The sequence below is a fragment of the Pleurodeles waltl genome, chromosome 8 (genome assembly GCF_031143425.1).
Source record: "Pleurodeles waltl isolate 20211129_DDA chromosome 8, aPleWal1.hap1.20221129, whole genome shotgun sequence".
Lineage (NCBI taxonomy): Eukaryota > Metazoa > Chordata > Amphibia > Caudata > Salamandridae > Pleurodeles > Pleurodeles waltl.
In genome coordinates, this window is record NC_090447.1 from 792,502,542 (window position 1) to 792,529,958 (window position 27,417).

The 27,417-nt window shown below is 42.4% G+C and overlaps 1 protein-coding gene across 12 annotated transcripts in view; it reads right to left on the minus strand.

Annotated features, from left to right (window-relative positions):
- HTR1F (5-hydroxytryptamine receptor 1F) overlaps positions 1–27,417 on the minus strand; it is a 2,610,837-nt gene that overhangs the window by 1,255,517 nt on the left and 1,327,903 nt on the right. For 7 of the 12 annotated variants that reach the window (XM_069205051.1, XM_069205044.1, XM_069205043.1 and 4 more), the window contains one exon: positions 8,594–8,659. The exons of the other annotated variants lie outside the window; for them this stretch is intronic. The gene's annotated coding sequence lies outside the window, so the exon portion shown is untranslated. The remainder of the gene's footprint in view (positions 1–8,593; positions 8,660–27,417) is intronic. 12 annotated transcript variants of the gene reach the window in all.

The window sequence follows — 27,417 nt, forward strand, 5'->3', positions numbered from 1 at the left end:
TTAAGAGTAAGTATTCTGGCTTCCATTTGGGTTAATGATATGTAATGCTATCGTCTTATCTGGTTGAAGCTATGTCAATGATGATATTCTTGCCATGGTTTTTCAAACTGTCTTGCAAGTCTTTATGCTGAATCAATCTGTGTCGGAGATTTATTGGATACCATTTTGTTCTTTATCTTCAGGCAATGATTCCACGAAAGGTGAACAATGCTGAGGGTGTTTTTCTATTGCCTGAAGAGAGAAGAAGTGCCTGAGAAGAAAGTGGATTATAGGTACATTGGAGGGAGTGTTCATTGTCTGTTATGTTTTTTAGTCTTTTCCTGTGGAGTTATGGGAAAGGTGTTTTTTCCCTTCTTTAAAGACTGCTGAATAATAGAAAGAAAGATGAGCATAATCCTTGCCTTCGTGTACTTAATAAAATTGAAACTTTCTGTTACAGTAGCTAGGAAAATTTGCATTTTCCTGCTCTCTGCAGCAGTCACATGTCATGGTGGTTCAGCAATTATAAATGGCATCAAAAGAACTGAAAATATATAATAATAGCAGTTTCCATGCGATTCCTAAAATCTGAATCAATAATAATATATACAGAATGACTGGCCATCAGCAGAACTCTCTATGCTCCGTAGACTTCCATGTAGAAAAAGATCACAAAATAACACAACCTGGTTTGGAAAAGCAGATGGACCAGTTGCCAGAGGGATGGAGAAAGCCAAATCTCAAATTTAGGTTATTTGTCCAAACTGTATGCAGGGTGGTATATGATTTGGAAAACGTATTCTAAAGCAAAGAATGTTATAAATCAGCTGGACATCATAGATATGGACTTTTGATAAGTTTGCTAAGAATGTGTGATAAAATATGATTGTAGCATATTTAAGGTTGACTCTTTTTTTGTTCACAGTGTTACTGATTATCGTAAAATAAGGAAATTGCAGGTTCTGCTGTAATTGTAAATGTATGTACAAGGATGTGGTGCATTTGTATGTATCTCAACTGTATGAGTAGTGACTGGAGTTTATTTGGAGTCAAGTGCATCGATATAGGGTTTATTTAGTGCAGCTGGGAAGTGTGCAGTGTAGGACATAAGTAACGATGCGTGTAGGTAGTTGACATGTGTAGTTTAGAATTTGGCGAGCGTGTTTCTCTTGGAGTATTGTGCAGCATTTCTGGGAGATAACTGTGGGAGGTGAGGAAAAGCCAAAGAAGAGAAACTGCTACAGCTGGCTCCTGAGATAAAAGTTGCCTTTATAAGTCAAGAGGAGCAAGCAGCTCTTGATAAGGGATGGAGAACATTTTTTTAAAGGTGCATGGTGATGTACAGATTGTGGAGAAGGAGGTTTGTCAGGGTTTGTAAAAGTTGAAGGTAGGGTTAGAAGTAGGTGGTGGGATAGCATTTATGTGGGGTGATGCATAGCATGAGCAGGAAATAGGTTGTGCTGTACAATGTGGGCATTTAAATGTGCAAGTGGTAGTGCAGGGTGGAGATATGTTGTGTAGGAAGTGTTTAGGATGTAGCTGATTGAGGGTAGTAGGTAGGGGGTAGTGTGGGGTGTAATTGTTGGAGCTAAATGTAGGGGGGGACATTGGGTTAGATTATGATGATATCCTGCTTGCTGCAGTTTTCTCTGACAAGCTAGGCCAATAAGTGTTGAAACTGGGGTTCTTTCTGGACAACCAGGGAACTTTAGGCTGAGCATAAAGACTATGGTGGTTGAGTTATGCATGGTAATAGTTGAATGCAGGAACTTTGTGGGTGGTTGAGACTAAACCTAACCAAGCAGAAGGAGTTTGTAAAAAGTGTTTGGCAGTTGAATACAAAACCTTCCTGGAGTGGAGGATCACACCTGTGGCTCCTACTATGGCTTATAATTGCACAATTGTATTCTGTAAGTGAGCAGGTGTGCTAGGGAATGTGATGTGGGAGTGCAGTTGTGACAGTAAAAGATCAAGGAAGTTATGCAAGACCCTTGAAAGGGAAATTTGTGATGTGCTGTCTGCATCCCATACAATACCCTGGAACTTTCTGTTACTAAGTGTAAGCTACAGAGGACCTTCATATGTGTATGGGTGGTTTAGATGTGGTGGGTGTATCTGGCTTATTCTGTTGCATAACATTGTGCAATTCAATTCTCCAACTCTGCAGGGGCTCTGGGGAATGTGATAAGAGAGTGGGTTCATGACAGCATGCTCAAGGAAGGTATGCAAAACTTTTGAAAGGGCAATCTGTGATGGTCCATCTGCAATTTCTAGAAAGCCCTGGTAGTTTTTTATGCTACAAAGTGGAAACTAAAGAGGAACTGTACATGTGCAAAGGCTGCGTGGCTGTGGTGAATGTATCTGCCTAGTATGTGTTGCAGCTCATCAATTAGATCAAGGAACACCTACCTGCTTAGCCTATGCCTGACCTACATCTCTGTGTCAAATAATGTCACCCTTTGACTTTGACATGTACTTTTAAGTTTTACAGGGCCTATTAATTAAAAACCCTTAAATTAATTTTTCACTACTGCAACACCTACCTCTCCCATAGGATAATATTGGAGTTACCCTATTACATTTAATAAACATGTAATTTTCAATTGGGAACAGATAAGCAGTTCCTGGTTGGAGTCTTTGGAATTGAAATGAAAAATCCTAACTCATGGTGTAGTTGGATTTAAAATTTAGGGAGGGACATTGCCCACCCACAAATTAGTAAGTTCAGTGCTATTCACAAACTGCACTCTAAAGTTACTATCGCTAAAGAAAAACAGTAGCAAATCCAGCACCGCACATGGCCAACCACTGGTACGACAACACCATCCCAAAGAAAATATTGTAGGTAGGGGCTTAAATAAACTCCCATTAGAAATAATAATAAATTAAATTACATTATTTTAAATAGTTAAAAATATAAATGCGTTTAATATAATGTTAATAAGTATAAAATAGTGCATATTCTCTTTAATTTTCAAATATTTTAATAACCATTTATAATTGTAAAAATGAATATAATATTTTTTTGAAACTATAATTAAATTACTTACACTTAATTCTATACCTCACTTTTAATAAGTATTAAAGCATAATAAATATTTTTTTAACATATGAAATGTATTATTCAATTTAAACTTCAGATAAAATAATTTTCAAAATTTCATATATGTATGCTATTTAAATAATTAATTCAAAATCAAGGTAAAAGTGTGTAGCATGTTTCCCTTTGTTCTATATTTAAAATAAATATATCACATTAATTTATGTTAATACTAAACATGCAAATATTGGCAGTAACTTTTCCTAGTTAAATAAACTTTAATATTTTCCCTTCAGTTTACCATAAGGAGACTTCGTAGTCGGTGCACAGATTTCCTAGTTAGTTGTGTGTCTTAGATAAGGGTAAGAGTCTTGCCTGGATCACAATGCACTATAATAGTAGCTGAAAGTTGTATGTTAACCTTCAAGAATGAGTAACAAGTACACCAATTAATGCTTCTTCATTTATTCTTTGAGTTACAGCTTGAACTTTCCTTTATTCTAAGGTTGCAGCTGGCCACTTGCTTAACAGGTTCCTTAGAGGAAAGATGTATTCAGAGAAGCACACTCGGAGCACATCTTTATACAGTGCTGCCCGACCTCCGACGGCTTTGCCTGGTTCCTGTAAGGGTTTCCCAAAGGGGAGTTGGAATCACATCATAGTGTCAGGAAATGACACAACCGGAAAGGTGGCAAAGCTATTTATATTACAATAAGGTATCCTGACTGGACTGATTTCTTACCTCTTGTCTGAATTATGAAAGTTGCCTCTATGAATGTACTGATGCAAGGTTTAACAGTATTGATTGTGACAGGTGACACAGCTTTAGGACGCTGACCGAGCAACGTCAAGGTTCTGCACAGAACCATGTGTCAGAGGTCTAGAGTGCATTGCATTTTGGGGGGGCATTTAGGGACCTGAGTACAGTGTTAAGGCACACTTAACAGTTATTGCAGTCCTATTTTACTTGATTTTAATGAAAAATATGTGAATGGGGATAATTCGATGAAAAGCATGCAAAGAATCCTCTTAGATAAAAAGAGAACCACGATTGTAGTGACTGCACATTTGAAGGTTTGATGAGAGTCTTGCATAGCACTGGGAAGAGATAAAAAGTCTAAGAAAAGTGGTGCTGCATCCAATGCAGCGCCACTTTTCTTGTGCCCCTTAGAGCCCCCTGACGCCACTATGTGTGCACCATATTTAACATACGGCGTACCATGGTGGTAGTTAGAGAACTAGCATCAACATTTCTGACGCTAGTTTGGTGCTTTGCAGGATTAGCATCAAAAATGTTGACGCTAAACCTGCAAAGCACTTTGAGGCCCATTATAAATAATGGTGTACCTCCTTTTAATGCCTGCTCTATGAAGGTGTTGAAAATGCCTCAAAAAATGGCAGAAAGAAATCTTTCAGATTTCTTTCACGATTTTTTCACCCCCCTTGCATACATTATGGCCCTCATTACAACCCTGGCGGTCCGAGACCTCCAGGGCTGTTTTGGCTGAAGCACCGCCAACAGGCTGGTGGTGCTTCAGAGGGAATTACGACCGAGGCGGTAGCGCCGCGGTCACACCGGCGGAGCCGGCGGTTTCCCGCCACATTTGCCACGGCGGTGATAATCCGCCAGGGCAGCGCTGACCCCTGACAGAGCCCCATGCAGCTTTTCACTGTCTGAAGAGCAGACAGTGAAAAGCGCGACGGGTGCAACTGCACCCGTCGCACGGCTGCAACACAGCCGGCTCCATTTGGAGCCGGCTCCTATGTTGCGGCCCACATCCCCGCTGGGCCGGCGGGCCGAAACTCTGTTTCCGGCCGCCAGCCCAGCGGGGATGTCATAATGGGCACCATGGGAGTGCGGCCACATTGGCGGCCGCACGTAATGACCCCCTATGTCTGGCACAGGCATAATGTGGCGCAAGGGTTTACAAAGTGGTGCAATGCATGCATTGTGCCACTTTGTAAATATGGCGTGGCGATTTTTGAAGCCTAACGCCACATTAGCATAAAACCAGTGATGCTTCTCAAATGTGGGCCCTTGTTTATTCTGAGGTTGTTCACTCTAGGTCTGGATCCAACAATCCTCATTCAGAGAAATTTATGAATGTGATACTAAGAATCAGGTCTTTGAAGAATACTTTATAAAGACATTTTGTTCAAGGTCTGTACTGAATACATGGCTGGGTACAAATGAATTGCTTTGTATTGCAGGTATCATTTATATAGCACTTCTCCCCTATACCGGCTGACAGGCTTTCTGTCATCAGTGATACTTGAAGTTAATGAATAATTTAAAAAATATCTTTTGTGTAGAGTAAGGAGCATATTTAAACTCTGTTTGTGCTGAAATAGCGTAATTATTTTTTTACGCTATTTCATCGCAAACTTAACTCCATATTTATATTTTGACGCTAGACCCGTCTAGCATTAAAATATTGGAGTTAAAGTCATTTTTTGCCTGTGGGAAACTACCTTGCATCAATGAGATCAAGGTAGGCGCTCCCGGGCTAAAAATGACTCTAAGGCCCAGGTGCCTTATTTATCCTCCCGTGCAAAAATGGTGCACAGGAGGGAGGTGGGCATAAATAATGGCGCTAGGCTTGCTTAGCACCATTATTTAACGCCTGGGTCAGGGCAGACTTTAAGGGACCTGGTGGCCTTTTTCCATTGTCAGAGACCATGGAAAGAGCCCACAGGTGCCCTTCTCTAGCCCCAGGGACACCGCAACCCACCACAGAGGGACAGTGGAGGATGGGGGACCCATCCCAGGTAAGTAGAGGTAAGTAGAGGTAAGTATTTTCTTTTATTTCTGTAGTGCCATAGGAGGCCAAACTTGGGCCCCCCTACTTGGCACTTGGCCCAATGGCCATGCCCAGGGGACATATGTCCCCTGGGCATGTCCATTGGGGTGGTGGGCATGACTCCTGTCTTAACTTAGAAGTCATGTTCATGGGGTTTTAATGTCAGGAAATGACGCTAGTCTGGTTAGAGGCATTTGTGTGCCTCTGCCCATACTAGAGTCATCCTTTGACGCCACACCCCCCTGTTCCCCCTACGCCTCCCCCACCCGGCTAGCATCCTTTTTTATGATGATAGCTGAGCCTTACCGCTGGCTACCATCATCCCATAAGTATGACGCCCGACTAGCGTATTGGGATGGCGCTAGCCAGCGGATACTTGTTGATGCTGAACTGCGTTAGCGCAGTTTAACATCAAAAAGTATAAATCAGGGCATAACTCTGTTGCTAACTACTGCCAGAATGTGATTATCTAAGGCTAAAGCAAGTAGAAATTCAGGATCAATTTAAGTATACACAAGTGAGTGAGTAATTGAAGCCCCATTTGACCTACTTGTCGTTCTATTAAATTGTTCTACTAAAATGTCAAAGAACAAATTTTTCTTTCACATAAATTGCTGACATCATGCTTGGGAGCCAGTCCGGTGCAATTCAAGAGATGCATTAGATATAACATTTACTAATATGTATTACAATAAAATAATTGAATAAGTAACATTTAATTTAATTGAGGAGCTTAAGAAGTGTTTTAACATGTATGTGAGATCTAGTTCCTGACAACTATATCATAACTCCTACCTTTAATGCTGTGATCACCTCCCAGGTATATGCGCGCTGAGAGTCAATACCAGGTTAGGCATGATGGTGGTACTGGAACACATCTCATGCTCAACAATAGGCCAATGGTTAGTTCTTGAGGGTTGCATGGGTAGGTGATTCCCCAGCTCAGTGTGGAGATGAGTTACTTGGGCATAGGTAAGATCGTTGACAATGTATATGAGACTTGGCTGTTGTCATTGGCAAAGAGCAATCTGGATTATGAACCAGACACCCTTATGGTAACGCCAGGAGTCCAAAATAAATCCCTTTGTTAAAAGACAGAGCACAACACCTAAATACTCTGACACGTATTGCTTGCCTAGACAGTAGTACCCACTGAAAGCAATTTTGATGATTTTTAAACCATTCGGCCCTTTTTGCCAGGCACAGTCATGATATAACAGTCTATTTTCTAAAGGGTTATTCTCCATCTTAATAATGTTCTTTTTATCCTCTTAGAATAATAGCAAAGGAAAAAGGGGACATGCCAAAATTCAAACGTTTGACAAACCAGTTAAATACAAGCCTTTGCAGTGGGTACAATAGTCCACTTGGTCAACAGATCAGCTTAAGGTATGTAATGCAGCATTTGTATGTGTTTGATTATGAAATTCGAACAAATTTCACTTTAATTTATTCCTGTTAAACCATTGATGAGTGTAAGCTGAAGAATATTGGCTCTCATTCAGACAGCGGAAGCAACCAGCAATGATAGGCATCAAATTGCGCTAATTTGTATGCTGTTGGGTTCAGGCAGGAAAACAAGTAGCCAACAATGCAACAGAGACTCAGCGAAGATGTAAAATGATCTCCCAGGGTACCACTCTGCAACATGAATGTTTCCTTCCACTCGTCAGGCAGCTGAAACATCATTCGAGGCTTTGCAGCAATATAAAATCAGTTAGAATCCCTGTAGAAAGGCCTCAAACTTGTCTGCCTCAAAATTCTTTAAAGCCACAATTTCGAGCGCTTCTTTGGGCAGTACAGTGTCCTGTATCCTAGCTTTGTGCTAATCCTTTCCCAAAAAAATTTAAGAGCATGGTTATCTTCAACTGAATTATACGACTTCTATTCTCTTTTATACCAGCTGGATCAAATTCCACATTCTCTAACAACTTTCTGATATTTTCTTATCACGTTAAATGTCCCCTCTAGGCCATTCAAGCAGTGGCCTAACTGCCTGCATCTTACCTGAAGTGGCATCCATTACTTCAGCATCAGCTTTATTGACTATATCATTTCATTATTTATCATTTGCATTAGGAGAAGCAGCTGCTAAATATGCATCAGAAAGCATCTCAGTATGAGTTTCCCTCTGAGAACAAGTACAAAAAATTGAACAGAACTCCGTCGCTTTTTTACACTCCCAGATATAAGAAATGGAACAGCAATAACATTAATCAGGATGAAAGAAACTAGTGTAACATCACAGGAAGAAATTCCAGCACCTGACAATATGGTATATGTCCAATGACAGAACAGTTGAGTAGATAAAAGGCTTCGGTTTGTACTGAATTCTTAAGATATTTTTTGTTTGAAAATGATTACACCTCCATAGTTTTATTTTTATGGAAGTGACTTGCCGGGTAGTTCATCTACAGCCTCAATTATGTATAATCAATAGCTGGCATGGTTTCCTGAAGTCACTGGAGGTATAAATTGCTTATCTTACAAGAGTTTTTCAAAATCCATACGCAAAACACATTGCGCAGCATTCCCATTGGTGCAAAAGTCCCTTGTCCTGCCTGTACAATCATAAAGCAGAACATACCTAAGGGCTTCCATTTGGTAATGAGAATTCATTGGCAATGTTTTAAGATTTGGGAAAATAAAACAGGCTTTCAGTTTTTCTAGCAAAGTGCAGTGGGTCACACTAAACTGTAAATCTATGTGTGATCATGCAGGTGTTTAAAAGTAAAAATGTATAAATAAAGCTTCGTTTAATTTTGCTTCTTACCAGCAGTCATCCACAGTTTCGGCTGCCAGCCTGTTCAGAAACTGCAACGAATAAGAAGGTGGCAATCTACAAATGGAATAGTGATGAACAGTACTCATTATAAACTGAGTTCAAAAGGGTTGCAGTTTGTCTTTTGGTAATCAGTTTATTGAACAGCAATAAATGGTTGCTGTGAGATGTTACCTAGCAAGTGCATTGTTGTGATAGACTAAATGGTAAATTGACAAGAAAAGACAATTTACATATATGTAGAGAATTTTATACACCACATACTCGCCACTTGACAGAGATGTCGTTAGAGCACAAAGATACATTTGTTCACGTGGCACATCCATGCTGGGTTCGCCTGAAATAACAAACTCACAATTTTAGATCATATATGTTCCAGTATGTATGTGTAAGTACTGTACTGCATAACAACACAATCTAAATATAGAAAATACAAAGCTGAGAAAAATTGTTGATTCAGTCCTCACCCAAATGGACTTCGAATCAATAGAAAAATGCCTGAAAATATGTGTCTGACAATATTTCTCTCCTCAAATACAAGATTCCTTCATCCAGTTTCCAAATGGTCATGCATGAATGGACTCCTTTCCAATGCAATTCAATCCTTTGGGATGGATCACAAAACATTTGACAAGGGCTATTACCTTGGAAATGCTTGGTACTAATACCTTTTATCACTGTTATAAAAATAGACCAGTGTGGTTTTTAATGCCTGGCTGGAATATTCATCTGTATTTTGTGTACTGTCTTTTATTTTGGTGGTGATGTATTTTGTGGTTTTTGTACTGCTGTGTTTTTAACCTGTGTATCGGATGGTGCAGTCTGCTTTGACTGTTTTGCTTTTCCCTGAAATGTTTTCGTTGTTTTGTTATTTTGCTTAGCGCTTTTTTATTATGTTGGCCTCTGTTGCTTACCTTCGAAATGTCAGCAAATAATGCTGCGTTTCCAGTCAGAAGGAGCAAAGTTCCAGGGACTATAATTTGCCTAGTGGAGCCCGCTATATATGTCAAGGAGGGGGCGTGGAGGAAGGACGAAGAATGATGAGGGAATTTTTTTTTTTTTTAAAACAAGAAAATAAACTACTTACCTTGCAATGCCCGTCTCCCGTCACCGGCTCCTGCCACCTCAATCCTCTTCTGCTGTCCCAGCACTAGCTGGGACACCTACACAGGCTCCCCAGCAATCCTGGCACTATTACATGCTAAATATAGTATGTAGGCAGTTTCAGGATTGGTCTGAGTGGCAGTCGCTGCCACTCAGACACAAGCCTGGGGTCTGTGCTGTTTCTTCAGCCCAGCTGTGTATACAGCGGGTTTGAGAAATCTAAGTGCGCATGTGCACTTGCACACTTAGGCTCATATTTATACTTTTTTAGTGCTGCATTTGCATCATTTTTTTGACACAAAAGCAGCGCAAACTTACAAAATACAATTGTATTTTGTAAATTTGTGCTGATTTTGCGTCAAAAACCATGCAAATGGGGCGCTAAAAAAGTATAAATATGGGCATTAGTGCACTCTCCCACCTCCCATCTGTCTGTTGCCCAACCCGCCCTGCACGCGCTTGCTGAGCCAGCAGATGAAAAATAAAAAGTAAAATGATAGCAAGCTATAATTTTATTTTTCATCTGCTGGCTCATCCAGGGGGGCAAGGCCCCTCCACCACTGTGGAGGAGCCACCCTTGGATTTATCATTGACAAAAGTGATAAAATATTGCTGTTTCTGCTCTTTGAACATTTTCTACAGCAGTCAGCACAAAACTGTGGCAGCGACCTGCCTTAATATAGCATTTCCAGTTCTGTCTCTGGAGCACATATACTAATATATCATGAAAGACTGCATAGCAACTGAAGTATCTGTCCTGTATTGAATCAGAAGGAAAGAACATGGCAATGCCATACTAACTAAGATAAGGTGCACCTGCTCCCTTCCCTAATGCAGGCTCACAATCAGGATGTCTAGTGCCACACATAGTGCACCATAGTGAAAAGGTTTCAGTGCGATGTCTAGAGTAGGTGTGGTTCTAGCAGGGTGGCCTTCTAGTACAAAATAGTATGCTAGGCACACTATTAATTTTCCCATCTTCGATGTGTGCTGCAGAGTACAGCTACATGCAGAGTCAGAATTTAATGCCTTCCTCAAAGAAGCAGTTTATTTTGGCACACAGCCCTGTCTACTATTGTTGGCAGAAAGGGCTTTGCGTAAAAAACCATAGGTGCCTGCATGGGAGCACCTATGTGCCACCCGTGGAATGCCCCCTTGATGCAAAATTTTGCAAAGCAGCTGAGAGCACTGCTTTGCTTTACTTTGAGGTAGCTTTCAAACACATTACACGTTTTGCACTAGAAAGTAAATCTGAAATAAACATTTTGCACTGATTTATGTGATATAGTCCTAGTTCATTAGACTAAGAGTCAGAGATTTTAACCACTAAGCTACGAGTGACTTTATGTTGAGCTGGGTTAAAACACAAAAACCTACACCCCAAAATGAAATTCAGTGCAGCATCACATATGATACATATAAAGAAAATAAAAGGTGAAGAAAGAGAAATGTTTAATTGTCTTTTTTGGAGCATAGTTTATTTTATCTGAAGAATTTCTGCAAATATGCATAGAAACAATGTCTTTCTTATTAAGAAAAACGCAATAGTAGCTGAAATTTGGTCATGGTATTGCATTATTAAAACCATTGACTTTCACGTTTATTACCATAAACACAGTTTGTTGGAATGCTCATCTGTATAAACATAGATGGCATCTTTCATAAAATAATCATAAAAATTGCTAACATAAATAACCCACAATAAAATAATTAATACTACTCTTAAAATGCTTAAGAAGAAATAGAATTATATTTCTTTTACTAATCCTAAAGTAAAATAAATCTACTGCCACTCAATTTTCTGTGATTCTAAAGCCAATATATCAAATGATCCATGAAGCAACCGGAGGTCAGCTTCCTTGATAAGAGGTATGATAAATTTTGGGCTCAATTAAGACCTTAGCAGATGGGATACTCCGTCACAAACGTGATGGAAATCCCGTCCACTGTATTACAAGTTCCATTATGTCCAATGGCACTTGAAAAGTGGTGGGCGGGATATCTGTCACGTTTGTGATAGAGTATCCCATAATCAGGCCCTTTGTCTGTTCTTGTAATACTAAAGAACATGAGAACATTTTATTAGCTAATTCATGAAGAATGAACCCTGTGCTTTGGCAGCAGTATTTTATAGTGCTGTTATTTAAGGTGTAATGATTGAGAAGTGCACCAAGCCAAAACGTAACAGTCAACATTGTACATTTGGAGTGAAGATCAGAACTTTCTATAAACGGCGTGTCTATCAAAGATGATTTCTCAAGAACAGCTGCCTTGGTTCAGTCTTGTTAACAAGCACTCTACTACATATTTGCATTTTGTTTACGTTAATGTGTATGTCCCAAACCTCATAATGTTTTAATTAATTTAGTTTTAACCAGATACTGAGAATCGCTGTATGAAAACATTTTGCTGCCAAGATATGATTACAATTTCGAACCAGAGATGCAATACATATATGAATGAATCTTGCTCTTGAATTGTAATGAGCACAACCCTAGTTCTAAGAAAATAGCTTCTATGCCTACAGCAAATATAATGCATCCTTAACTGTTTGTGTGGAGAGTTCCTTGTCACGACCATGGAGTCTCCACACTAGTAAAGTTACTATTAAATATTAGTTCGTGAATATAAAAAAAAGTAAACGTACATGTTCTTTACACTCTAATGAACTATAGTTAAAATCCACTTTAACAATAAACTCAGTTTTAAAGTTACAATTCTGAAAATTACACTTTTAGCAAGTTAGCATTTTCTTGCCCAAACATTTTGTGCCTTTTTACCACTGTACTGGGTCACCTGGCTGTATGGGTCTGTCTCTTCCTTCCAGAAATGGCCAAAAAAGAGGACTATGTGCAGGAAGGATTGGCCATTCTGCTAGGATGGCTTGGGGTGGAGCTGCGCCTTGCCCCACCTATTCTTCACCTGCCATAAGTCTTTATTCACCCCACACTTTTTGGAGCCTTGACAGGGGAAGGGAAGAACGTTCCAGAGCCAGATGTGGGGGTAGTATGGGAAATCACCCCACTTCAAAGGCTGGCACCAGGAATAAACATTGAACCTCCACAGCCATTGATCTGTAAACCTGTGGACCTGTGGACAATACAGAAGAAGGACTGCCTTGCTCCCAGACAGACTGCTCTGCTACTTGAGGCCTACCTTTCTCCCCAGAGGATAGCCCTGCTGCTACCAGAGGACTGCCCTAACGCACAAAGGGGTGTCCTACTGCTTGAGGAATGCCCTGCTTTTTTATAAGGAAGACTGACCTAGCCCTTCATCCCTGGCTAACCTGACTGACTCCAAGGGTCAGTTGGCTGACCTCCTGTCTGAGCAATAGGGACAAACAATCTCCAGAGGACTTCCTGAATTGCCTGGCTTACCTGCTGCACTGAACCTGCCTTGAGCTGCAATTGTACCTGCCTGAGTCCCGTAGCCTCAGCTGAAGGGAGGTCCTTATCCCCTAGAGGTGCTTCCCAGGTCCTAGTCCCTTGGCAGGCATTAGTTGACTTACCTTACTCTTGTGCAGAAAGGTGAAATTCTAAAGTTCTGGGCTCTTCAGAACCGTGAATGAGCCCTCTCACACTAAGACTGCCACCCAGGACGCCAGCGAAGGCGAAGCTCTATTCAACTGGACTCTGCACTACAGTGATGGCCAGCGACGACTGGCAAAATGAGATCTGCACCACTTTGCCCTACAGCAACTACAGCCCACAATTACCACCAGTGCGATGCTCTAGCATCAACCATCCACCTCATACAGATTTTTGTGCTACAGCAGAGACTGCCCATGTCACCCAACTTGCTCTTCGTGCTGCAGCAATAACCCATCTTTCTCTCTGCACCCCAAACTGCCTAGAACCTCTAAAGTACCAACGCAAGTTGAAGGCCCTGAGGGATGTACCTATGAAAAAGAAGATGACTGGAGAAAAGTAAGTGACCAGAGTTCAATATTTCTTTGGACACCTTTCTATGGTGCGAAGCATCCACATCGTTGATCATCCTTGAGTCGAGAGTGTTGAGTTGCTGTATATAAAGACAGCCATATTTTCACCTGTACCAGTTAAGTCTATTTTTGACAAGATCAGACAAAATTAATGTTTTCAGTGCAAAGGCCCCTATTCAAGTTCTGAAGGCGCTTCCTCTAATAGGAAAATACCATAAAACCTCAGATGCTGCTATTTATGACCAGAAGGGTCTTCCTGAAAAGTGTCCGGATTGCAGGAACTAGGAGGTCATATCAAGGTAAACCACTGCATAGTGCAGAAAAAGTAGCCACCACTTAAAGGCATTCAGAGAGAGGATACATCCCAAGGAAAGGGTGCACACCTTTGGTACTTTACAATTTATAGAGATAGAGATCTCTACACTAAGCCTGAGGAGCCTCAAACTGAACCCGATAAAAAAGTAGCAGTGTTCCAATGTTAAAGATGCTTATTCTATAGTCACCAGGCAAGGCACCATGGTGTGAACAAGACATGTGACAGGCAGTTTTGGTATTGTTACTGGCCTTACATTAGTATTCTGCTCAAGTGGATTTGACTGTCTTCTTTGGCTTGCCAGGTCAGTGAGAAGTGTACAGGTCAGACTAAGGATCCGCTACTCAAACTGCCACGGGTGAGAATGTTCTGTCAGTCATTCGATGTGGACATTGTGGGACTGATGGACTCTAAGAGCTCCTACATAACTCGTTCCCTAAGGTAACTATAACTTGTGCCCCTGCCATGTACAGTTTTCGCATCACTATTTTTATTACATATGTTGCAGTTATATTTTAAATGATGTCATAGAAGATGTAATTACTGATGTAATATGTGGCATAAGTAGCAGTGCATGGTGAGTGTGCGAGTTATAGTTACCTGAGGGCACAAATTATAGTTTCTTGAGATAAATATAGCTATAACTGTTGAATTTCTATAGTTCTGTGTGTGTAAAATCTGAACCTAACTGTAATGTCCCTCTAATTTTTGGTTTTTAGTGAATTTCAAGGTTTAAAAAAAATTCTATTTACAAGCTATGACGTCCTTGTAATCTTTGTTTTTTTGACTGAATGTCTAGTTTTTTTAAATGTTAAGTAAGATTTCATTACCTAACATTAATCCAACCCCTGGCACGCATGGCCAAAGGCCACGCGCTGTGGCCAATCCCCTGTAGGCAATCAACCCACTGCACACACAGCCTTTGGCTATATATGGTGGGGGTTGGTCGCAGGGCCGGGTTCTGCAGCTAAACCTCCCCTAGGCACCCAGTCCCATGTCATGCTCTGCCTTCAGACACATAATCCCGCACCACACATGGCCTTTGGCTGTGTGCAGCAGCGGTTGGCCACAGGCACTGGATGCAGGCCACAGGGCCTCCCTCCCTGGGCGATTTTGACCCCAGGGGAGCGGGCAGGGAAACATATGAAAAGTCCTATCCCAAGGGGTGAGAGCGGACTTACTGTTTGCTTTCACAAGGCAGGATCTGTGAAAGGGCCTGCCAAGTGAAAGCAAACATCTATGTCCCGAGGGTGGGTACCTCAGGACATAGGGTGCCAGGCCTAGGGGGTGGCACTCCTCAGGGCCTTGAATGGCTGCGGAGTGGGACTGCAGAGCCCCCTCCTTTAAAATTGCACTGGCTCACTCCAGGGAAGTGGGGATCCCAGGGGCTGAAAGCAACCCAGGGGGGGTCACCCGGACTCCACCCCAATGGCAACATCAGCCTTCCCCAGGGAGTCCCATCTCCCCCTTGCAAAAAATGGCCTGAGGAGGTGGTCCACAGGGTCAAAAAGGGCCGGGGAGTTCCATGTGGCCCTTCTCACCCTCTAAAGATAGGTCTTGCTCTGGGGAAGTGATGGTCATCAGTATTGTAAACGGCCTTGGCAGGTGTCCTACTCCCTCTTAATGAACACTGGCCTGACCAGTGGGAGGTGGCGGTTCCCCAATGAAAATCCGCCATGGGTAGGTGGTCTGGGTGCCCTCCTCCCCAAAATACTTATATAGATTTGCACCAGGACCTGGACCACCTGGGAGCTAAAGTTTATACTCTGAAATTTTTGTGGCAAAAATTAACCACCAGGCCTACATGGTCAAAGTGCTCCTATGCTGTGGGTAGGCCCTGCAGCCAGCACCCAATTAAGCAGTCAACGTCGCACCATGCAAGGCCTTGACAAAGAAAACAAAAGGGAGCAGGGTAGAACTAACCTTGCCCCTAGCCTTGGTGCTGGGGTCCCCTGTTACCCTGCCAAGGCAAAAAAGCTATTTTTTTAAAAAAATTGCAATGAATTCACAAATTTGCAGGAACATTTAAAAAAAAAATTAAAATAAGGGCAGGCTCCTGCGCTTGTTTTCAATAAATCCCAAGTTGGCCAGGTCCCAGGGAATGCACATATATTAAAACAAATAAAGGAGGGGACACACAGGGCCCTCCTCCTGAGCCATGTATGAGCCTTGAGGCCCACCACCTCCCCAGGGCTTTACTGATATTAGGAAGGGAGGCTGTGGGACCCCCCCCCCCATTGAGCTCGAAGAGTCCATGGGACCGCCACCTCCCCAGGGCTTTATGTAAAACTAAGAAGGGGACCCATGGACCCCTCTCCTGGGACTTATATATGCACTTCCCCAGCGCTAATGTAAAAAATCATGTGGGGTGGCTGTGCAGACCCCCTGGGCCCAGGGGACCACCACCTCCCCAGGACCAAATACATTCTTTAAAGTGGGAAGGGAGCTGTGCAGCCCCCCTCACCAGCATCATACACCCCCGTGGGCCCCATCCCCTGTGCCTGGGGCCATGGCCCCACAGAGGACATCCAGTGTGCATTGTTGGGGTCCATGGGGGGATCCTCAAGGAGGCGGGCAGCTCCTCCTCCTCCCCACTCAGAGACACAGTCAGACCCTCACGCACCCACTCAGACCCACTCAGACAGTTACCCATCCACTCAGACTGTTGCGCACCCACTCACAGATCCACTGACACCCTCATGCAACCACTCACTAAAACAATGATATGCGCACTCTCACACCCAGACAGGAAATCTGACACCCACTCTCACCACCAGATACAAACTTGCACACCTATTCTCACACCCAGAGAGGCCGCAGATAACTCCTGACATGTAATGCAAAATGGCAATGCGCAGCATGGGGTTGGGTGGTTAGGGAGGTTGGCCGCAGAGTCTGGTTGCAGGCCAGGTCTTGTGGGCAACCCCCACTGCACATGGCTGAAGGCTGTACATAGTTTACGGTTGGGTGGATATAGGGGGTTGGATGTTGCTGTCCACATCTGATGATCCTGCATCAAGCTCCAATCATCAAAACACCTTCTTCCGGCTAGAGGCTTCCTTATTTTCTGCAGCTTGTTTACTAAGATGTTGAATAATGAAGTTCCTTGTACAAATTCACCTTCCATGTTTAAGCCTTCTGGTTTGGGTTGCTGGTCAGATATGACCTCCACAGTGCACTCTAAGGTGTAATGTAATATCCTTGACTAGCCGTCACTGACTTTGATTCTCCATGTGTGCTCTAATTTCTGTGTCTCCTTTTCTTTAGGTCCATCAGAAATCAGACAGAGACAGTTGATACTGCTTGAAAAATGTTCACTTTTACCAGTTATTAATAAAAATAGATAACTTATGTTGTTCCCTTTTGGGTTTCTTTGATATCAGTTTTGTTTGGCTTTATTGTTATGGTACATGCCTCACAAACGTTTACATGTTGTGTTACCTTTTCCTCAAATCCAGATACAGAAATTGTGTCAAGAAAATACTTGATATAAACTATTTTATACGTACTGGTTCCTTTGTTGAGGATGCTTGGGAGAATAGTTATTGAAGTCACAACATATATAGATTGAAAATAACAGTCAACAGATTCCTGCCCTTTCTCTACCTACCAGCCAGTTTTGGGCATGGCCCTCTGATTAAGGCAAAGTTCCAAAACGTGAAGGATATCTCGGATTATAAAATCTCTATGTGGGCCATTAAGCTAACCACATAATGAAAATAATCTAGTTACATCTTCCTTGCCTGCATTTCATAATTGATATAGATTACCTTCTGGCACAGGGGATCCTGATTGATAATCCAGTGTGTTTTATCTCAAATTAATCCAATATGCTCTATTAAGGAATCACTAAAGGTAGATAAACCCCAATACTGGTGTTTAGCTGACCCAAATGCAAAGATTGTGCCACCCTTATATATTTGAAGAACAAGGTCAAGCCACTATCTGCTGCTAAAGGTCACTGGACTGCTCTTTAGTAAATATTTCCAGACTCAATACATCTGATCCTAGCTTTCTCTCATTTCAATCATAGGCTGAAATCTCTTCTAGTCTAACTTCCAGGCAAAACAAGAAAGAGCTGGCTGACCTTAAAGAAAACCATTGTTATATTAAAGCACTTTTGAATTTGCTACTCTACTCTAGTCACAGCCAATCTGACATTGGCATGCCAGTCCAGTTCCTTACCAGGATGCTCTGTGATCGGAACAGACCACCAGTACAACCTTTTTTCTCTATGGCAGAATTATTGTAATAGAGGTCAACTTAAGCTGTTTTCTTTGCAAAAATATAGTTGCAGCTAGGAAACTCACAAAGAAGGTAAACTACTGTGATGTGCACCCTGAGAGATGACCCTTTTCCCCCTATTTTGAATCCATACTGAAATGGTCACAAATTGTTCCCCCGTTGCAAAAAAATATGACTGTGTTTGAAGAATGGAATTATGGTATTCTGAACATTTTCCATGAGTGGCACCATCTATTTATAAGTCAGCATTGAATAAAAAGTATAGAGACATTTAGGTGACTTGCAAGTGTCAACCACTATCAGTCACAACAAAATGGACCTATTCCCTTTTTGGGGTTGTTTAGCTACTTGCCTGTCAATTACTTTAAAATCTTCATAAATATGCACTATGTCCCTATTAAAGCAAGTTAGAATAGAATAATCAGCATACAGATCTATTTTGAGATAACATGTGGGAGCATTTGGAGGTGAGTCGGCGGAACCGTTGCTGTGTGAGTGACACGAGCTGAAGGTTTCTGGGTTAGGAATGCTTTGAAAGCACCATTTCTAAATCTGGGTTAATCATATTTCAGACAAGATGATGGCTTTAAAAAAATATTGTAAAATTGTTCATCAAGTTAGAATAAAGTAAAAGTGCCAGCACAAGGTTGAAAACCAATTACAATATACATAAAATAGGTATTTCTGCAAACCAATCTAACTCAAGATGGCAGTGCAGCACTGCATACAGCAACAAATGACATTGTAAGAAAATGGGTGTACTAAATGGCAAGGTGAGGGCCTTCTCGTGCACGACATTCGCAGTTCTCTCCTTTGGTCCCGTCAGAGTTATTTGCTCAAACTTCAGCTTAACCCTTTGGTAGCTAAGTTAAAACTTTGCAAACTTTTGAATACTTTGTAAGAGTTTGATACACTGGGTTCAGTGACTCAGACCCGAGTTGGGCGACCAGATCCAACAGGACAGAGATCTAGGAGTCTGAAAAGGAAATTTTGAACAGTTATCTGGCCACTAGAGCGTCTTTAGAGTGAGTTCCAAATTTCACAACATAACCGCCATTGACTTCTATGCAGTGGCCCTGATGCTGAGGGACCCAGGATTAAGGTTGATCAATGGATGTGCCAGGTGCAGTGCTGTCCATGGGGGTGAAGTCCAGTCGAGACCTCGGCCCACAGGTTGGAGGCAATTTCCCAGGAGACAGTCAAGGGGCGGGTGTCTGGACTGACTACCACCCCCTGCCAACTAATGGAACCATCTACCTCAAGAGTCACTAAAGCCACAGGCCTAACAGTAACTTCACTGGGGACTGCTCTCACTCAGTTTGATGCAATAACAAAAAATGTTGTTCCAACAACATTCTTAACGATAAAAATGAACATATTACCGAAGGCAAAGCTGACAAATACATTTTTCACGTTTGTTATTAGCACAATGATAAGTACTACACGGCTGCAACTGTTGAAAACATCTAAATATATTAAAACAAAGTTTTACTTACCACATTATATTTATGACCTTTGTTGTTAAGTCACAGAACATAACTGCTTTGGGGAAATCCTTAAATGAGTTTACACGCAGCATTGCAAGTTTTTTTTTCCAGTGTGTATATAAAGTATGCTAATATAGGTATAGGATAGGGGTGTATGGGATATTAGGGGAAGGTAGTACCTCTGTTGGTGGAACACGTTGTGCTCTTCAGAGTAGATTGTCCACCTTGGTCCTCATCTGACACTCCGCTCTCACCTGTGGCTCCTCGTAGCTGTTTGCATGCAATATCGACCACACCCCGGGCAACGGCTTCGAATGACCGGCAAAACCAGGTGAGGGTAGCTGGCAGGTCTGAAACACTCAGTGAGTTAGGGTTTGCCTACCTATGCATGCGAAGACTGGATCCGGTAGACTGCATGGAGGAAATCTCTAGATTAGTTCAACGGGCAGGAAGACGGTCTCAGCAAAGTGCGTGGAGCGCAAATGGAGCACAGTGAGACACATTAGGACACTGCTGGCCATCCACTGCATCCCCACCCATGTCCAGTCACCTCGGCTATGTCCTGCCACTGGATCAAGATAGGCAGGGATGAGAGAGTGAGGCACTCACCATGACAAACCCAGAGGAGATCAAATTCAAGTTTTATGTAGACTTGGAGTCCCTCATAGCATCTGTGCCCAAGGACAAGCTTGTCATCTTAGGCGACTTCAATGCCAGAGTTGGTGCAGACTACCAGACATGGGAGGGAGTCATTGGAAGGAATGGAGTCAGCAAAAGCAACAGCAATGGTCATCTACTTTTTGAAGACCTGTGCAGCTCATGATCTGTTGATCACAAACACAGTCTTCCGCCTAGCCAGCCGTAACAAGACGTCTTGGAGGCACCCATGCAGCAAGCACTAGCATCTCATTGATTCCATCATAGAAAGGAGGCGGGACAGGCAGGATGTTAGAGTGATAAGGCCATGTGCAGCACAGACTGCTGGACAGACCACAGACTCATACTCTCAAAACTCAACATGTACATCCAGCCCAGGTGGCGCCCACAGGGGAAAAAGACCAATAGGCGACTGAATGTCAGCAAGTTAGAACAGCACTCTGTGTGCCACAACCTCAGTGAGGACCTCAACAGTAAGCTTGACTAACTCAACTTTGGCACAAATGATGCAGAAGAAGACTGGGCAGCTTTTAGAGATGTTGTCCACAATATGGCTATAGCTCACTTGGACCAGAACACATGCAAACACCAGGACTGGTTCGACAACAATGATGAAGACATTCAGAAGCTGCTGGATTAGAAGCGTGAAGCCTTCATATCCCTCCAGCAAGAGACTACATTTGTCTCCAAGAAGGCAGCCTACAACTCCATCGGATCCAAGGTGCAAGCCAAGCTCAGAGACATGCAAGACTCCTGGTTTTGCAGAAAGGCAGATGAGATCCAGAAGTACACTGACAGCAACAACTTTCAGCCTTTTTACGATGCCCTGAAGACCATCTACGGAACACTATCCTCTGAAAAATCACCACTGCTTAGTGCAAACAGGTCCATCCTACTCACTGGCAAGAACGCCATCCTGAAAAGATGGGTGGAACACTTCAACACTGTCCTGAACAGGTCTTCCTCTATCAATGCCGAAGCCATTGACTGCTTTACCAGCCTTCCGAACCCAGTAAAAGTCAAGCTAACTCTGACTAGCATCTAAATTGTAATGCCTGTTCAGACCAGGCATTAAAAGGATGCTTAGACATTGGTATATAAGGAGAACGCATCTAAAACACTCTAGCAAACTGGAGTACATAATGGATCTACTCTTGCTATAACTTGGCGCACCAAGGAAACCACTGAAACCCCCACCATCACTGCCAGATCCACTAGCACCACCACGGTCAGCACTAACCACACCACAGAGGCAAGGCAGGAGAAAGAGTTCCTCTCCATCAGTGGGCATCCCGGATTGCCTTCGGGGAGGAGGAGGTTCTCACCTTCTACGGGCTATGCAGGGAGTCTATCATACAACTGTTCTATCTCATTGCGCCCCAGCTGTAGGCAACAGTTGAGAGGGACACAACCATCCTGCCACTGACCAAGCTCCTGGCCTCTGTCTTGGATGCAATCATCTGTCTCACACCCCACCACATCCTCTTCCCCAACACCCAGCAATTGCAGCAGGAAATTAAACAGGGCTTTTATGTCATTGCTGGGTTTGCCCATTTGCTCAGAGTCATGGGCTGCACGCACGTGCAACTTTTACCTCCTGAACATGCATACTGCAACTGGAAACATACCTACTCACTGCATGTGCAGGCCATCGTGGACCATCGTGGGTTGTTAATCAATATGCTGGCCAAATACCTGGGCAACGTGCATGGCGCGTATATCGTCCAACAGTCCATCATCAACCAGAGTTTCCAGGGCAAACAATATTGAAATGACCTGCTTGTAGGTAAGCATCAAGCAAGTAACTAACAAACACACTAAAAAATAGATATAGGGGACACAATACACAGACAACTGTCCGCCTGCACAGATAGGGACTGCACAATGAGGCCTTCCACACATATATGCACAATGCTTCTGTACACATATCAAATGCAAATAATCGTGACATACAGTTGAACATATCTCATTTCACTATTGCACATGTTGCATGATGTAAAGACACACAGCCATGCACGGCAAACAGAAAATCTGCTTTACATCTCTGTGTGCAAGAACAGTGTAACATCTGTACTGTAGGTGGTTACTTGCAACACTAATGGGACATCAGCTGTGTCATGCCCCATACATTACAAACTGTGGGCCTCAGTTACCAGGCCTCACGCCACTCTGTGCCACCAGAACAACACCTTGCATGGCTTTTCATGTCCTTGTAAATATGGACAACCTACACACATGAAACTGTGTGAAAGGGATGTTCCAGGGTGTTGCTTGGGGTATACCCATGCAACACCCAAGGGAGTTGGCGGTATCTGACATATCAACAGATTTACAAGGCTCCGAATGTAGCATATATTTATGCCATCTCAGGGAGAACTAAGAGTGATGCAATGGGGAGAAATAGCTTTTTCACTCCCCGTATCTTTCCCTTCCCATGTGTGCTGCATTCTGCAGCACACATAGTTGTTGTGTGGCCATTTTAGTTATAGCTTAATGCACATTATTTTAGCAAACTAGGCCTGCTGCTATGCACTTTAACCTAGATATATTTTATTCAGCTACGTTTTATTATTATTACAATAGTCACTTTTGCGGTCTTGTTTTATTTCTCTCTATCTAACTGTTTTTGCCTAGGCCAGCTCTACGTTCTCAAACAAGACATTCTTGCTCACTCTGTGCTTCTTTCAAGGCTGCAGTAAGATAGGTTGCCGGTGAATGTGGTACAAGTTTTCTCTCTGATATTCATAGAAAACACACATCCTATGTAGGGACATTTTCTCAGAACATCAACTGTTTTATTATATAAACACTTCCCTGTCCCTTACACGTTAGAGGGAGATTCCAGCCAGAAAACCACGACTGAATGCTGATTGCTTAATGGTTCGCTACAGCTGCGTATGCAGACTTCAGGCCTTTGCTCAGGTATGGGGGATGATGTCTTTCCAGGGAAACCTGAAGGGCAGAATTAGAGCTTAACACGCTGTGCTCTATTATAGCCTATGTAGGAATTAGTCTATTGAATCTAGTGACAACATGGTAGAGTTATTCCTATGCTTTAATCTCCTTGTCACAATGTCATGCTGTATCGTTCTGGTTATTGCAGCACATGCTTTGCTATCTCAGATACAGTCGCTTCATTAAAATCTTATTGAAACATATACTGCCTCTGTTTGTCATTGTGTATGTAAGACTAATGTAACTGAGAGAAACGGATGAGACCTGAGTGACCAAGGTTTCCCTGAGAAATCAATTATGTCATGTACTTGGCTGCCCAATCATTCCTGCCCTTGGGAAGAGATGAGGCACTGCTAGCTAGCCGGAGTGAAACCCAGATTGGGGCAACAGGTGTCACCTGCAGTGGGTCACACTCAGTGTCCCACACTGCAGGCGATTCTGCCCCTCAAAATTCAGTAGTCTCATTAGAATAATGAGATCCTACGCGACATGGCGCCGCCAATGTTTGGTGAGGCTCTAATTTTCAGGTCCTCCTGTCTCCTCTGTCTCACTGTATACAAAGACACGTCAGTACTATATACGGAGACGTCCGAGGTATTGAGGATTTCCTCCTCAGCTAAGTAGGGCACCCTATATGATGCTGGAGATTGTTCAAACTTGAACTCTAAAAAGGAAAATCCCCATTTGGTGTGCTTATCTCTGAACAAATTTACAATCTAATATGGTGAATCCGCAACAGGTAGGAATTGCAGTCAATATGAGACAATCGCTGACTGCACATTTATTGGCAAATGGCCTAACGTCCCAGGAGGGTCCAGTCACATTTGTGGTGGACTCACATGCAGCTTATGGAAAATAACTCTTCTATTCTTAGGTCACATTTCCAGCAGTTGATGGGAACACAAACACATTTTATCACTATACACCTGCAAACGTACCAGGACAATACAGAGCATATGCACATTTAGAAATACCTTTATCTTATCAAGAACATAATAATTGGCTTGATGGAGCCCTACCCCATATGATTTTACCTGTTAGGTTAGGTCCTTCAAGTAATGATGGTCCTACCTGGCCTTTATTGGTCACTCTTACACCTCACCCTGCAGTAGCAAATTTAGCAGTAGCTGAAGTCTGTCGCCTACATACTGAGCTGACAGCAATATACAGATGTTTAGTACAGTTTGTAATGCAAACAATTAGTGTCTACGGCACTCAGCCGCGTATGGACAAGGCCTCGGACTTATCAGGGTCCCTTATTTACAATTACTGCTCATCCGGTTTGGCTCTTCCCTACTGTGGCATGCTTATATCCAGCAGCTTGACTACGGTTCCAGACGTGAACTAAACGCTGTAACTTGGACTGATTTCATGTTTCTGTACAATTACTTCGTTCACTAGGACTAAGGCCTTGGACTTATCAGGGTCCCTTATTTACAATTACTGCTCATCCGGTTTGGCTTTTCCCTACTGTGGCACGCTTATATCCAGCAGCTTGACTACAGTTCCAGACGTGAACTAAACGTTGTAACTTGGACTGATTTCATGTTTCTGTACAATTACTTCATTCACTAGCCTTGAAAAAGTCACCTGCGTGACGAAACACGTGTTGGCTGTGTTTGGATGGATGTTCTCTCTCAGTGAATCAAACTGCGTTTTCAAATAAAGAGACTTTCTTCTAAGAACATGGGATACTTACGTGCCTCCTTCTTTTCAATGGAACTCACGTCCTGCGGATGATGTTACCTACATCGTATTGTTGTTTACATTGTGTGCTGTGGTCTGCTTTGTTCATTAAATACAATATAACAAACCAGAGGGGTGTGTTTATAGGAATGGCGCTCACAGCTATTTCACCACTCGTCACTAAGAAATAAAGAGAATATCCCCACGGTGCTCTCGGAACGAGGACCCACCCCACTCCTCCACATAAACCTCAAATGAGATAAAACAATACACAATCCAAGGCACACATGTCAAGTAAGCATGACTTTTGTCCATATCTTGTAATACAGCAAATCCTCTTGTTTTATTCAATGTGTTCTTGAAATTCCAGAAAATCCAGTCAACACATATTTCATCGTGCGAACAGTACCCGCATTGACTTCCTCAAAGCTTAATAAATCACGAGGAATATTTGTTACCATATTCCAAAAGAAAAATTCCAGTATCTATTCGTTCTCTAGCAGAGTCTCTACACGGTAGCACTTCCGATAGGCGTGTACGCCACTAATTCATATATTCTAAATGTACCTATATACTGAGCTGACGGCAATATACAGACATTTAGTACAGTTTGTAATGCAAATATTAAATACAAACCCAGCACATGCTGCTCCAGTGCAACCACCTGCAGTAACACCAGGCACAAACCCTGCAACTGTACATTCAATCATGGGTAAAGTACCCACCAAACGAGAAGAATTCCATTTTGGTTAGTTCAAAAAAGAAATGCACTGGAATCAGTATTTCCCCATACGGGACCTCAGGATAAAACATAGAATACTAACGATGTGCTTGCCATTTGGGATGGGTCCCATAATAAATAACTGTAATACTTGGGCACGGTATTTGCTGCGCTCTATATTACCCCACATGGTACACTGACACTTGCCAACTTACCGGAAGTGTTGAAACAGATTCATGATGAATAAGGGGTTGCCCCGGCCTTAGACTTGTGGATGGAATTAATGGGCAACTTTGCCACACTTAAAGGGGAAGAGGTCGCATTAGAGGTGCGCATGCTGCTCCGGGATGTTACTCAATAGGATCAAGAACGTGAGCTGACAAAGGTTATCGGCTAGATTCACTCTAGTATTGGTCTAGATAGTCTGGTGGCCAGAGCAACAAAACCACAATTTCAGGGTAAATCTAATGAAGATTTTACCAAGCAAGCTCTTGAAGGTATTAAGAAACGTTGGGATAAAAAACAACAAATTCCTAAAAAAGAAAGGGGAGAATCTCTGCACACGGAGACCCCACAGAATAGATATAATCTCAGGAATAGCAATAATATAAAAATGCCTGACAGATATCAATATACTGATACACGCCAATCTGGTTCTTTTCAGGACTCATCGAAAAACGCAGTGAGAGAGGTGGACGGTCAGAGCGAAGAACAGAGTACGTAAAACTGAGAAAAGAATCACAACGCTCAACAAAGGTTTCTGTTAAAAAGGAAGAGAAACCTCCCCAACAAAATCCCCAATTTAAAAAGAAGAAGGTGGCAGCATTTGCAGTTTAACATGCCACTCAAGAAGAGGGATCTATTGAAGAACAAGAAGTGGGCATTAGCACTGCTAGACAGAGGTCACAATAGTTCGCTGGAGTCTTCTAGAGAATCTGGAAGTGAAAGCAACTGATGACTTTCTACAAGTAGAAACTGCGGACATGCGCGTCTCCATGCCTGATAAGATGTATAAAGTAATGCTACAGTTAGAAGAAGACATTGAACGCACAATAGACGCAATCTTTTGGGATCGAGTAGTAAATATATATGATATCTTGTTGGCCGAACAAGACTGGCCGCCTGAATTGTTGTGGGATATGCTGAATTTAGCTACAAATTCAATTTATAAAAAACAAAAATTGGCTTCCTCAGTATCCTGTTTCAGGGATATGAGCTATCGAGAGAAGGAAAGAGCCCAGCGCCACAATTTTTGGAAAAAAGCCCGCAACTACAATCTCCAAATACAATTAAAAAACTCCAATAACTATTGGGTTTCCAAAATGTTGGCAGGACTTATATTCCTGATTACGCAACACGCATAAAATCTTTATATGATTTAATACGTCCTGATTTTTCAAGTAAATTTTGGACAGTCGAACACACACGCATTCTCAGAGACCTGCAAACAGACATGCTTGCAGCACAACATTTACACACAAGGGATAACAAAACACACTTGGTCATTAGAGTAATTGCTGATGCCATTGGTTTCACCTATGTAATTTTCAATGAGGGTGAGACAGTCCCGATTGCATACAAATCACACTTGTACTAAGCAGCAGAACGTTTTGCTCCCACTGAAAAAAATCTCACTGCTGTACAGATGGCTGCATTAAGGAAAGACCTCTAGCCCAGGGCAAACGCATTATTGTTGTCTCGCCGATC